Source organism: Lepidochelys olivacea, assembly GCF_965140295.1.
Source record: "Lepidochelys olivacea isolate rLepOli2 genome assembly, chromosome: 3".
NCBI classification, from domain to species: Eukaryota; Metazoa; Chordata; order Testudines; family Cheloniidae; genus Lepidochelys; species Lepidochelys olivacea.
The window spans coordinates 115,212,757-115,226,547 of NC_140413.1; the positions used below are offsets into that span (position 1 = coordinate 115,212,757).

General features: G+C 40.3%; 1 protein-coding gene across 3 annotated transcripts in view; it reads left to right on the forward strand.

Moving 5' to 3' along the window:
- Positions 1-13,791, forward strand: part of MTHFD1L (methylenetetrahydrofolate dehydrogenase (NADP+ dependent) 1 like) — a 248,531-nt gene that overhangs the window by 139,864 nt on the left and 94,876 nt on the right. The gene's annotated exons all lie outside the window — the stretch shown is intronic.

Consider the following 13,791-nt stretch of genomic DNA (forward strand, 5'->3'; position numbering starts at 1 on the left):
AGGACAGGGTTTCAGTGCAGCGGTCCTAACTCTCTTCCTCCTTTTTCCTTGATTTTTCAGAACCAATATTGATTGACTTTTCAAAGCATGTTGCAAAGCCTCTCTCTTTTCCTAGGTTTCTTTCTTAGGTATTTACAGGGGCGAGATGTGAAGGTTGAAGGAAGAAGGAGTTTAGTCACATGAATTTGTACTTGTGTCCAGAGCTTTAGAGAGGTGTGGGTTTACAAATGGAAGTAAATATCTACATATTTCTGGTATCGAGGTGTCCAGAATTAAACACTATTTAGTTGTAAGAAAACCCTTTTCAGCTTAAAGCATCCAATACATTACCACAATAGTTAAAAGGGAAAAAGATACCGTTCTAAAATTACAGACTGTATCCCAGCAGAGTTCTTTTAAAGGCTATGAACAGCACTGGCCAATGATCTTGCCACAAAAATTGCTCAGTCAGATCTACTGATGCTGCTATTGTGTTAATTGTTGTTCCATGCAACTACGCATACAAAGTAGAGATTTTAGTTTTTTAAACACTACAATAGTTCTTTGCTAAAGACTGTTATGATTTATTATGCATGAGAAAATATGTAGTTATCTTGGTAACATCATTAAGTCCACTCTTTTTGAAGACCGGGTCATCTGTCCTAGCAAAAGGAAGATTAGAGGAAAATGTAAGTGTGTGTTTTTTCTGTTAGCAAAGGTATTAAAAGGACCGTTGACTTGAAAAAAATTACACTTCTGTCTGAATTCTTCTATCTACTATTGCTATAAATAACACCTAAGATGATTACAACTGAAATTCTAAGAGAGAGAACTTTTTTCTATTTTTCAATAGTGCATTAATTCAACAACACTTCGTAAATAGTCACTTTTACTGTTTGCCCTTATTAGCAAGATTCCCCTTGTTGTTTTTGTGGGTCTGTTACACCACACCAGGGAAGAGAAAATAAGAAAATGTGATTGTAAAACCGCAAAACTTGGAAAAGAGGTTCAGGGGCATGTGTGGTACATGAAATTAGTTCTTTGTGTATTTGACTCGATTTCAAGGTGGTGATGATGGATCTTTAATATTTCTGTTGTGTAAGCTTTAGTAATTTTATAGTGATATAAATAGGGGACCCTCTCATTGGTAGTGGACAGCACAAGCATCAGAGACCTATATCTGAGATCTCGTGCCTGCTCCAACGGGAACTTAAGCACGTAGTAAGCTGGTACTGTGCACAACCTCTGGAAGTGGGAGCAGCAACAGTGACTCCACGTATTTTCAAGAGGGAAAAAATATCAGAACCGTCAAGGTGTAGAAAGGAAGCTTTTTGCACAAATGTGGCCAAAGCATCTGTAATGTCCTGCTTTTTATTTTACTAATTTCAAATCCAGTATCTATACAGCAATATGAAATGCTCTCGAATGAGGAGTACCTAATACAGAATTCATATTACACATGAATATTTCTACTTGTACATCCTCACACTTTACAAAACAAAGGAATTAGATTAAACTGATACTTTGATTATATGTGTCTTTCTGGAAAATGGCTCATAAATCAAATGAAGAGGAAGCATAGTCTCAGTGGTATGGAAATCAGGAGATCAGAGTTCTAAATCCTGCTATCTGGCCTGAATAAATAAGTCAAGTTTTCTTTATCTCAGTTTCTCCATTTGTAAAATGGGGATAATAATACTGACCTACTTACACCAGAGTCATTGTGACAATTAATTTATTAATTGTACATGAAGCATATGAAAGCATTAGATGGAAAGAGAGAGAAACACTTAAATCAACTAGCTAGAGGTGGTTGGAAAATGAACTGACACTCTTCCCCCCACCCTCTGAAAATTTCAACAAAAACTTTTCTAAACGTTGTTGCTGGTGAAATTTTCAATGGAAAAAGTTCTGCTTTCTGGTAAAAATCAGAAAACAAAATATTTCAGCTGAAAATGTAAATACTTTGATTCAGAAATGCTGCTGTGGTGCCTTGTGTTAATTGTAGTGTAGGTGCATTACATTCCCATTCTATTCTGGATGTCCTGCCTCCCTGTTGAGACTACATCTCCCGTGATGCACCACAGTCTCATCTCACAGTGAGGAGAAGCAGTTGAACCATTGGGATTTCTGGCCATGGGGCATGGGCTGGAGCACCCATGGAAAGAGACAGTGAGTGCTCATCTGGAGGCGCTGCCAAACAGCTGTTTGGTGGCTGGGGGAGGGCGGAGACTAGCGAGTGGGCAGGGGCCTCGAGGAGGGTGTAGAGTAGAAGCGGAGCGAGGGTGGGGACTTGGGGCAGAACAGGGGGGAGCACCCCCAGGAAAAAGAAAAAATTAGTGCCTATGCCATGGGGCATTATGGGAGACCAGCTTGGCTTAACAGTGAAATCCTTGCTGATCTTGAACACAGAAAAGAAGCTTACAAGAAGTGGAAGATTGAACAAATGACCAGGGAAGAGTATAAAAATATTTCTCGGGCATGCAGGAGTGAAATCAGGAAGGCCAAATCACGCCTGGAGTTGCAACTAGCAAGAGATGTTAAGAGTAACAAGAAGGGTTTCTTCAGGTTTGTTAGCAACAAGAAGAAAGTCAAGGAAAGTGGGGGCCCCTTACTGAATGAGGGAGGCAAGCTAGTGACAGAGGATGTGGAAAAAAGCTAATGTACTTAATGCTTTTTTTGCCTCTGTCGTCACAAATAAGGTCAGCTCCCAGACTACTGCACTGGGCAGCACAGCATGGGGAGGAGGTGACCAGCCCTCTGTGGAGAAAGAAGTGGTTCGGGACTATTTAGAAAAGCTGGACGAGCACAAGTCCATGGGGCCGGATGCGCTGCATCTGAGAGTGATAAAGTTGTTGGTGGATGTGATTGCAGAGCCATTGGCCGTTATCTTTGAAAACTCATGGCGATCCGGGGAAGTCCCGGACAACTGGAAAAAGGCTAATGTAGTACCCATCTTTAAAAAAGGGAAGAAGGAGGATCCTGGGAACTACAGGCCAGTCAGCCTCACCTCAGTCCCTGGAAAAATCATGGAGCAGGTCCTCAAGGAATCAATTCTGAAGCACTTAGAGGAGAGGAAAGTGATCAGGAACAGTCAGCATGGATTCACAAAGGGCAAGTCATGCCTGACGAATCTAATTGCCTACTATGACAAGATAACTGGCTCTGTGGATGAGGGGAAAGCGGTGGATGTGTTGTTCCTTGACTTTAGCAAAGCTTTTGACACCGTCTCCCACAGTATTCTTGCCAGCAAGTTAAAGAAGTATGGGCTGGATGAATGCACTATAAGGTGGATAGAAAGCTGGCTAGATTGTCGGGCTCAACGGGTAGTGCTCAATGGCTCCATATCTCGTTGGCAGCCGGTGTCAAGTGGAGTGCCTCAAGGGTTGGTCCTCAGGCTCGTTTTGTTCAATATCTTCATAAATGATCTGGAGGATGGTGTGGATTGCACCCTCAGCAAGTTTGCAGATGACACTAAACTGGGAGGAGAGGTAGATACGCTGGAGGGTAGGGATAGAATACAGAGGGCCCTAGACAAATTGGAGGATTGTGCCAAAAGAAATCTGATGAGGTTCAACAAGGACAAGTGCAGAGTCCTGCATGTAGGACAGAAGAATCCCATGCACCGCTGCAGACTAGGGACCGAATGGCTAGGAAGCAGTTCTGCAGAAAAGGACCTAGGGTTTACAGTAGATGAGAAGCTGGATATGAGTCAACAGTGTGCCCTTGTTGCCAAGAAGACCAATGGCATTTTGGGATGTATAAGTAGGGGCATTGCCAGCAGATCAAGGGACGTGATCGCTCCCCTCTATTCGACATTGGTGAGGCCTCACCTGGAGTACTGTGTCCAGTTTTGGGCCCCACACTACAAGAAGGATGTGGAAAAATTGGAAAGAGTACAGCGGAGAGCAACAAAAATGATTAGGGGACTGGAACACTTGAATTATGAGGAGAGGCTGAGGGAACTGGGATTGTTTAGTCTGCGGAAGAGAAGAATGAGGGGGGATTTGATAGCTGCTTTCAGCTACCTGAAAGGGAGTTCCAAAGAGGATGGATCTAGACTGTTCTCAGTGGTAGCTGATGACAGAACAAGGAGTAATGGTCTCAAGTTGCAGTGGGGGGGGGTTTAGGTTGGATATTAGGAAAAACTTTTTCACTAGGAGGGTGGTGAAACACTGTAATGTGTTACCTAGGGAGGTGGTGGAATCTCCTTCCTTAGATATTTTTAAGGTCTGGCTTGACAAAGCCCTGGCTGGGATGATTTAATTGGGGATTGGTCCTGCTTTGAGCAGGGGGTTGGACTAGATGACCTCCTGAGGTCCCTTCCAACCCTGATATTCTATGATTCTATGAGATGTAGTCTGGCTGGGGAACCCAGCCCACAGACGACAATGGGGACATGAGTAAACTGCAGCTGCCTGAGATACCACCGCGATATCTGAATCACAATATTTTGGCCTTCAGCTTAAATATTTTGGTTTATGTAAAAAAAAAAAAATCAAAATGTTCCTTAAAAAGCAGACATTTTGTGCTAAAAAAAATTGTTCAAAAACCTACATTTCCATCAAAAAATCGCATTGATAGAAAATTTTTGACCAGCCGTATAAGTAACATATCTGCTGTTTGGTTTAAAAGGCATCTTTCTAGATTTCATATTTTCTTCAGACTTTTATGTCATTTCCCTATTAAAGGACAACTTTTTAAAGACAAAAAGAATGAGCAGTACTTAGAGACTAACATTTATTTGGGCATAAGCTTTCGTGGGCTAAAGCCCACTTCATCAGATGCATGCAGTGGAAAATACAGTAGGATGATCTATATATACAGAGAACATGAAAAAATGGGTGTTGCCATACCGACTCTAACGAGACTAATCAAGTAAGGTGGGCTATATTATCAGCAGGAGAAAAAAAACTTTTGTAGTGATAATCAGGATGGCTTATTCCAAACAGTTGACAAGAAGGTGTGAGTAACAGTAGGGGAAAAATTAGCATGGGGAAATAGTTTTTACTTTGTGTAATGACCCATCCACTCCCAGTTTTTATTCAAGCCTAATTTGATGGTGTCCAGTTTGCATATTAATTCCAGTTCTGCAGTTTCTCGTTGGGGACTGTTTTTGAAGTTTTTTTGTTGAAGAATTGTGACTTTTAGGTCTGTAATTGAGTGACCAGGGAGGTTAAAGTGTTCTCCGGCTGGTTTTTGAATGCTATAATTCTTGACATCTGATTTGTGTCCATTTATTCTTTTGCTTAGAGACTGTCTGGTTTGGCCAGTGCACATGTCAAAGGGGCATGGCTGGCACATGATGACATATATCACATTGGTAGATGTTCAGGTGAATGAGCCTCTGATGGTATGGCTGATGTGATTAGGTCCAATAATGGTGTCCCTTGAATAGATAAGTGGACAGAGTTGGCAACGGGCTTTGTTGCAAAAACACCTGGGTAAGTGTTTTTGTTATGTGGTGTGTAGTTGCTGGTGAGTATTTGCTTCAGGTTGGGGGGCCTGTCGGTAAGCGAGGACTGGCCTGTCTCCCAAGATCTGTGAGAGTGATGGGTTGTCCTTCAGGATAGGTTGTAGATCCTCGATGATGCGCTGGAGAGGTTTTAGTTGGGGGCTGAAGATGACGGCTAGTGGAGTTCTGTTACTTTCTTTGTTCGGCCTGTCCTGTAGTAGGTGAGTTCTGGGTATTCTTCTGGCTCTGTCAATCTGTTTCTTCACTTCAGCAGGTGTTCCTATATCGATGTGATGCTATAATATCATGCTATAGATTTACCTTTGGAGGTGAACTATTTGGAATAAGAAATTCAGTTTTTGGTAGCATGTTGTTGTTCTGTATTACCGTAGCATGTAGGGGTCTGTCATGGACTAGCACCCCATTGTGCTAGGTACTGTACAAACACAGAACAAAAAAACAGTCCCTGCTGATAGAATATTGTAAAATAATTTCATTTTCATATAATCTAGCTTTCATATAATCTAGTTTCCCAGAATGAAATTTAACTTCAGTCAAAAACATTTTGCAAGACAAAACAATGAATAACGGATACTGCTGCTAATTCAGTAATACCAGCAGTCTGGATTAGCAGTCAATGCTGAGGAAATCCCTGCTTTCAGCTCTGTAGGGACCATCCTGCCATAGCATAGGGCATCTTTCAATTGATATCATTGCAGTTAAGGATGAGCCATCCTCATGGTTTGGAGTCTGAGCTGAATGACCATGTGTTCGGTCAAACTGAGTGGGAAAATACTATATACTCAGTTTGGTGTGCACCTCTGCCTCTCTCAGCCATGCAGTGAAACTGGAGCTTAAATCTTTTAAAGCAAATTCAACTACCTACTTTACAGAATGAAAAATGTTTCTCATGTCCATTAGAGTATCCCCCAATGTATGTCCCTCAACTTGCTGGTAGCTGCAACATCTGCTATATGTGCTCTTCTAGCTTCACAAACTTTTGTTGCAGCGTCGTGCATTAGACACGTATGGACAATGAAAATAGGAATATGTGTGTCAGAGTATTTTAGAGAATGGGTGTACTGGCTGAGTTGACTGGAATCTGAGGACAAATCAGAAGTAAAGGGAACAGAGAAGCCTCATTCTTTTAAAATTTTGAATAAGTTTGAGCTTACTAAATTCCAAAATCAGTTATGAGGGTAGAGGGTCAGGTCAGATAAATTGCAAGAGTCAAAATGGACAAACATCTGGTTTATTCATCCCTCGCTGCACTAACAAAAATGTGGTATCCTGTTAGATAAATCACTGATCCAACCTCGTTTATTTTGGCGTCTCTGCACCTTGGTACTTTTGACTTAAACAAGAATCTATCAGTATATTACAGCTAACATGCCTTGAGCTCCAGGTTCAAAGTTCGTGTGCTCCTGTGACTTTGAACTCTTCTGTTCCTGAGTTTACCAGCAGACAGCTGCACCAGAACAGATCTGTTTACATCAGAGGAATAAAAGGCAGCTCGCAGTTCATAGTTTCCATTTCCTTTTGCATTGTTCAGGAATTCAGGCTCACAGTTCTGTGTCCTGAAACTTAGCCTCATGTGTATGTCTCTGACTTGGTACTTGCAATACAAATGTTTTGTTTTGATTTGTTGATAGAAAGTGCTGATGGGAGGGAAGTTAGTTTCATCTAAAATCAGCCTCAGTTTACAAGAAATTCTATTGTGGAATAAACGAGCTTTCATGTCACAATTTCACTGTAGCCTGGCTGATTAAAAATGTTGGTCTTTTTGTAAGGTCTCCTGCAGTCCATAAATCTAAACTAGTGTGAAACACTTAACATGGAACTGTTTTACATATTTAGATACAGCATGATAAATATATTTTTAGGTGAAGAAACTTTACTGTTTTTCTAAAGTGGTCATGACTATGAAATCTGATCAGGTGCAGGAACCACAACTCTGTTTGTTTGTTCTGGTTTTTCTGACATCCTTCATACTGTACAAGAAATAAAATATCCCCAACTGTGCACAGCCAGGGAATAATTCCATTAAGATATTCTGGTGATGACATAACTGTGATAGGGAACCATTAGAGAGGTTTGCTCATACCCATCCTCACCCTAAAGTGGAATTATAGACTTCAGTGACAAGTACCTACTTTGTAGAAAGTTGGAAAAGAATCTTTTCCCTTGGTTTTTCTTTTATACCTCTCCCACAAATATCTATCTTGTTGTTATCCTTTTTCCTGTCTCCACATGTTTCTGAGCTTTCTCTGATTTTCTCCCTCCCCTTGGCCAAACCGTCTGGGGTGTTTGGTTTACATACTGCATCTCTTTCCTAAGTAAGTATGTTTTACTTTTTAATTGTTCTGGTAGCTGAATTGACCAAGGTATAAGGAAATTAAGTGACTTGTCTAAGGTCCCATACTAATTCACTATTTTGGGCTTGGCCCAATTTAGAGAGGAATCCTCTTCCAAGTTACTTGCACTATATTAAAATGTACTTGCTTTTTAGATTATTATTACATGAATCTTAAGCAAAATAGAAAAAGCATTGCTATTTGATTTAGAGTGAATGTATATATTATCCCTGTAGGATCTGAGTGCCCTTTATATTACTAAATTGTGTGTATATATATATTTTTTTCTAATAACAGGCCTCAAATACTACTGGTGGTGCAATACAAAATTTAGAGTAGAATTTAAGCAACAACATATTCACAGAAAAAGTTTGCATTCCAGTAATAGATTGATTCTCATTTACAATAGGGCTCCTTTACACATTTCTGCAGGTGTAAAGAGGCCTTAATATGGGAGTAAATTGCTTTTATACCCAAGTTATGGTTGAGGTCCATTTACGCTGACAAAGCAATTTAAAGATATCTTAATGCAAACAAGAATCCAGCCTTATATCTTCTCAAAGAAGTTGAGCTGCAGTTAAGATGGTTACAGACCATTTCAACTAATGTTCTTTTAAAGTTAACCTTATTATAGCAAGTCTAAATGAAAAATGTAGCTTTTAGAACATCTGTTGAGTTCTGTCAAGGTTCCTCCCCCACTCTGAACTCTAGGGTACAGATGTGGGGACCTGCATGAAAAACCTCCTAAACTTATCTTTACCAGCTTAGGTCAAAACTTCCCCAAGGTACAAAATATTCCACCCGTTGTCCTTGGACTGGCCGCTACCACCACCAAACTAATACTGGTTACTGGGGAAGAGCTGTTTGGACACGTCTTTCCCCCCAAAAAATACTTCCCAAAAACCTTGCACCCCACTTCCTGGACAAGGTTTGGTAAAAAGCCTCACCAATTTGCCTAGGTGACTACAGATCCAGACCCTTGGATCTTAAGAACAATGAACAATCCTCCCAACACTTGCACCCCCCCTTTCCTGGGCAATGTTGGATAAAAAGCCTCACCAATTTGCATAGGTGACCACAGACCCAAACCCTTGGATCTGAGAACAATGAAAAAGCATTCAGTTTTCTTACAAGAAGACTTTTAATAAAAATAGAAGTAAATAGAAATAAAGAAATCCCCCCTGTAAAATCAGGATGGTAGATACCTTACAGGGTAATTAGATTCAAAACATAGAGAACCCCTCTAGGCAAAACCTTAAGTTACAAAAAAGATACACAGACAGAAATAGTTATTCTATTCAGCACAGTTCTTTTCTCAGCCATTTAAAGAAATCATAATCTAACATGTACCTAGCTAGATTACTTACTAAAAGTTCTAAGACTCCATTCCTGGTCTAACCCCGGCGAAGACAGAATATAGACAGACACACAGACCCTTTGTTTCTCTCCCTCCTCCCAGCTTTTGAAAGTCTCTTGTCTCCTCATTGGTCATTTTGGTCAGGTGCCAGCGAGGTTACCTTTAGCTTCTTAACCCTTTACAGGTGAGAGGAGCTTTCCCCTGGCCAGGAGGGATTTCAAAGGGGTTTACCCTTCCCTTTATATTTATGACAAGTTCTGTCCTCTTGAAAAAGGAATCCAAAATTCTATATACTATTGTATTCTGTATACACTGTAATATCTGATTGCCTTCCAGTAGTGCATTAAGCCACATGACTAACTTCTGTCATGTGGTGGTGGTTCTCTCATTCTCTCCCCAGAGGAAGAAGTATGTGCAGTGGAGCGTCTTGGTTGGTTTGTTTTTGTTTTTAATTATTTATTAAATAAAAGTAATCTTTACACATGAGCAGTCAGAAGTGTGAGGAAAAATGTATGTAGATGCTTCATTGTTTATGGGGTCAAAGGTATAGATATTAAAAAATAGAGTAATAGACATTCTAAATGTTTTTTTATCGAACCAGCTTTTTTAAATCAAAGGTCAAAGCTGCTTCAGACAGTTCTGTTACACATATTTATAATGTGCATTGTCCTAAAAGCTGTTTTCAAATATTTGTTATAAATCCCACTGTAGGAGCTTTACAATAAATCAATAACAACAAAGAACAGGGGCTTTTTTAAATGAAAGAAATGAAAAGTGAAAAATCTGGGATTATTCTAATTTAGCTTCCTTTACTAAAACCATAATTCTGTTCTGTTCTATATAGGTTCTTATAGTGCACTCATCACCATAGTAGCTGAACACCTTCCAGTAGTGCATTAAGCAACATGACTACCAATCAGTCATGTGTTGTTTTTCTCTCATCATCTTCCCAGAAGGAGAAGCAGGGGAGTGGAATGTCTTATTTTGATAGGTTGGTTTATTAAATAAATATGCCTGTTGCTACTTGCTTATATTAGACAAGGCAAGGTCAAAGAAATGTGCCTTGCACTTGGAGTGGAAAGTGGTGAGGATTCTGATGGTCCTTAGTTACCGGAGTTCATTCCACAGCATCGAACCATCCCCAGAGAAAGTTCTGTCTCCCACATAGACAAGCTTTACTCTGTGCCAGAGGAGCTAAGTTGTCGACCACATTCTTCATCCTGGAGCTTTAGATGGTCATTTAGGTATCCTGGGCCCAGGCCATGGAGAGCTTTGAAGATAGGGATCGAGACTTTGAATTGTTTCAGTATTCTGTGGGAAGCCAAGTGTAGAGAACAAACAGGTGTAATGTGTGCATGGTAGCCTGTGTTGTTGAGGAGCTGCATGGCACCATTTTGTACTAGTGGCCCCAGTAATCTATTGTGGTGATTTTTAGAGATTGTCTATGCTTTTTTTTCGTTTAAAACCACCGTCCTGAGTATTTTTATTTGAAAAATAAAACTTGTGAAACCGGCCACCTAGACTGTTTCCTCTGAGAGAATGAAAAGTGACAACCATACTACTGTGCTGCATCTCACCTCCTTTGGAGGACTGGAACTAGTTCAAAAAGAAGTACATTCATAAAGAGTACCATTTCCTGTTTTTTTACTGGATATCCTAATGCAAGATTCACTGAGTTTTTAAAATTAAGCTCTTTATGATTTTTTTAATTTCTACTTGTAAAAAAGTCAGGCAGTAAGTAAGTCACCTTTCCAGAAACAGATTTGGACTGACCATTTGACATTGTACTTCGTACTGTCTAATTGTCTTTCTGGTATTTTTCTGTTTGTTAATCATAGTTTTGTCCATTACTTCTCATGACCATGGCTTAGCAAGGGGTTATTTATTATATATTTATTTCTTGCTGAAAACCCTTAACATTTCATGTGTAACAGCTGATTGCACTTTTGTTTTTGAGACAAAACACACAATATAAATTATAACCCTGAAATCAATAACTGCGTTCTTTTAAGTTAATAGTTTTTCATAATAGCTGGTTAAATTGTTTCCTTAAACTTGTAATCATTAAACTAAAACCAGTTTGAACCCTCCTAAGTCCCTATGGCCTTTATTTGTTTATGTTTTAATTGGCACACTGATTTGAAAGCAGGAAATAATATAAAAGTGATTGCACTGATTATTTGAGCACAAACAGGATTCAGAGTACAAGAGTTTGGCACATTACTTAATCTTCTCATTATTCTGCATTTTATTTCCTTTGCAGTTGGTAGCCTTCATCCCAGCAGCTTTTCTACTGCATCCTGTTTCCTTCCTCACACAGAAGTCAAGCTCTGACGTACCTGACTTTGTGTTTCTCCCTCTTTGGCCTTTATAATAAGAAAATCCATTCTGTCTGTAGTTATATTGTTCACACCTAACTTTTCTCGCATTGTACAGGGTTCAATTCACTTGTAAAATGCTTAGTTTAGGTATTTAAGCATTTGAAGGGAAAGAGGACTTAGGAGGATGAAGAGTTGTAGATGCATAGCTGAACAAATAAGGGTGTCCCCCTCTACTGAATTCTGGGGATTCCCATCCAGTTTTTAATGCAACAGGACACAACTAACTGGGAAGCCATGGAAAGTCATGCATGTTGCTTTGATGTCTCGCTGGGAGACTGCATAGGGACTGTTGTGTCCCTATTAAGGATAAGAGACAATCCCGAAGAATGGAGTCTGTTGGATGATGAAGAAGTTCAGGGGGAGGGCAGACAGGGAGCAGAATCGTTACTGATTTGTAGCGAAACAGGAGGGAATGGAACAGAACTTCTTAACTTGCTCCCAGGCAGCTTGGCTGTCTCTATGGACTGCTGGGGATATGGGTATCCCAGGGAGCCTAGTACCCCACCAGGTTTGAAGCAATTGAATATATGGCAAGTGGGGAAGAAACTACTACAAATGGCTCAAGAGACACAACAATATTGTTATAGTAACTCCTCACTTAACTTTGTAGTTTTGTTCCTGAAAAATGCTCCTTTAAGCAAAATTATGTTAAACTAATCCAATTTCCCCATAAGAATTAATGTAAATAGAGTGGAGTTATGTTCCAGGGAAATTTTTTTGGACAGACAAAAGACTATACGTGTGTCTGTATATATGTATACACACATTTTATATATATATATATATATAAAACTGTTTGTTTAAAATGTGTGCTGTGTGTGTGTGTGTGTGTGTGTATAAAATACACACACACACATATACACTGTATAAGTTTTAAACAAACAGTTTAATACTCCACACAGCAATGATGATTTTGAAGCTTGGTTGAGGTGGTGAAGTCAGAGGGTGGAAGAGGGTGGGATTTTACCAGGGAATGCCTTACTTCTAAATGATGAACTAGCACTTGGCTGAGCCCTCAAGGGTTAATACATTGTTGTTAATATAGCCTCACACTCTACAAGGCAGCAGGAATGGAGGGAGGGGAGACAGCATGGCAGAGAGAGACAGAGACATACACCGAGTGAGAGACACGCATTGCCCCTTTAAGTACGTTGACTCCACTCTAAGTACACTGCCCTTTTAAGTAGATCAGCAAGTTGAGACAGCAGCTGCTGCCAGCAAGCTCCCTCCGTTCTGATCCCTGTCATGTCCCCCCCCCCCGGCTCTATGGAGGTGGGGTAAGTGGAGGGGCAGGAACAAGGGAAAGGGGGGCACCCTCGAATTAGCACCCTTCTTCCCACCACACAGCAAGCAGGAGGCTCCCGGGAGCAGCTCCAAGGCAGAGGGCAGAAGCAGCACATGGCAGTAGGGGGAGGGACAGCTGAACTGCTGGGCTATTGGTAGCCTGCTGGGCAACTGCCGCACAGGGAACTTAGGGGAGTAGGGAGCTGATAGCAGGGCTGCCGGTCTACCCTGGCTCCAAGCCCCCACCAGCTAACTACAACAGACTGCTCTTCCTGCAAGCAGTGGACAAAGTAGGCAGCTGCCAAACAACGTTATAAGGGAGCATTGCGCAACTTTAAACAAGCATGTTCCCTAATTGATCAGCAACGTAACAACAAAAGTTAACCCGGATGACTTTAAGTGAGGAGTAGTTGTATTTCATTTAATATGGACATTTTCCCTTTGATATTTTTAACTCATGGATTAATGGTTTCATAGATTCCAGGGCCAGAAGGGACCATTGTCATCATCTAATGTGACCTTCTGTATAGCACAGGCCATAGAACTTCCCCAAAATAATTCTTAGGCCATATCTTTTAGAAGAAACATCCAATCTTGATTTAAGAATTGTCAGTGATGGAGAATCCACCAGGACCCTTGGTAAATTGTTCCAATGATTAATTACTCTCATTGTTCAATTGAACAGTATCAATATGATTGTATAGGTATTTAGTATTGTATTTGTTTAAATATTGTCTGAGAACAGATGATTGTGAATAACCCTGTCTTTCAATTTTGAAACTGCATGTCTGTTCTGTAAAAGCTAGAGATGAGCCACACATTTCAGATTTGGATTAAACATTCCCAAAATTCAAGGGGTTTCAGATCCAGGTCCACCCCTATCTAGTAAAAGTATGTGAGAGGGAATAATAGAGGGAAGGTTTGTTTGGGTTTTTTAAAGTATTTTAATGTACATAACTACGCTAAAATAGTTGTAACACA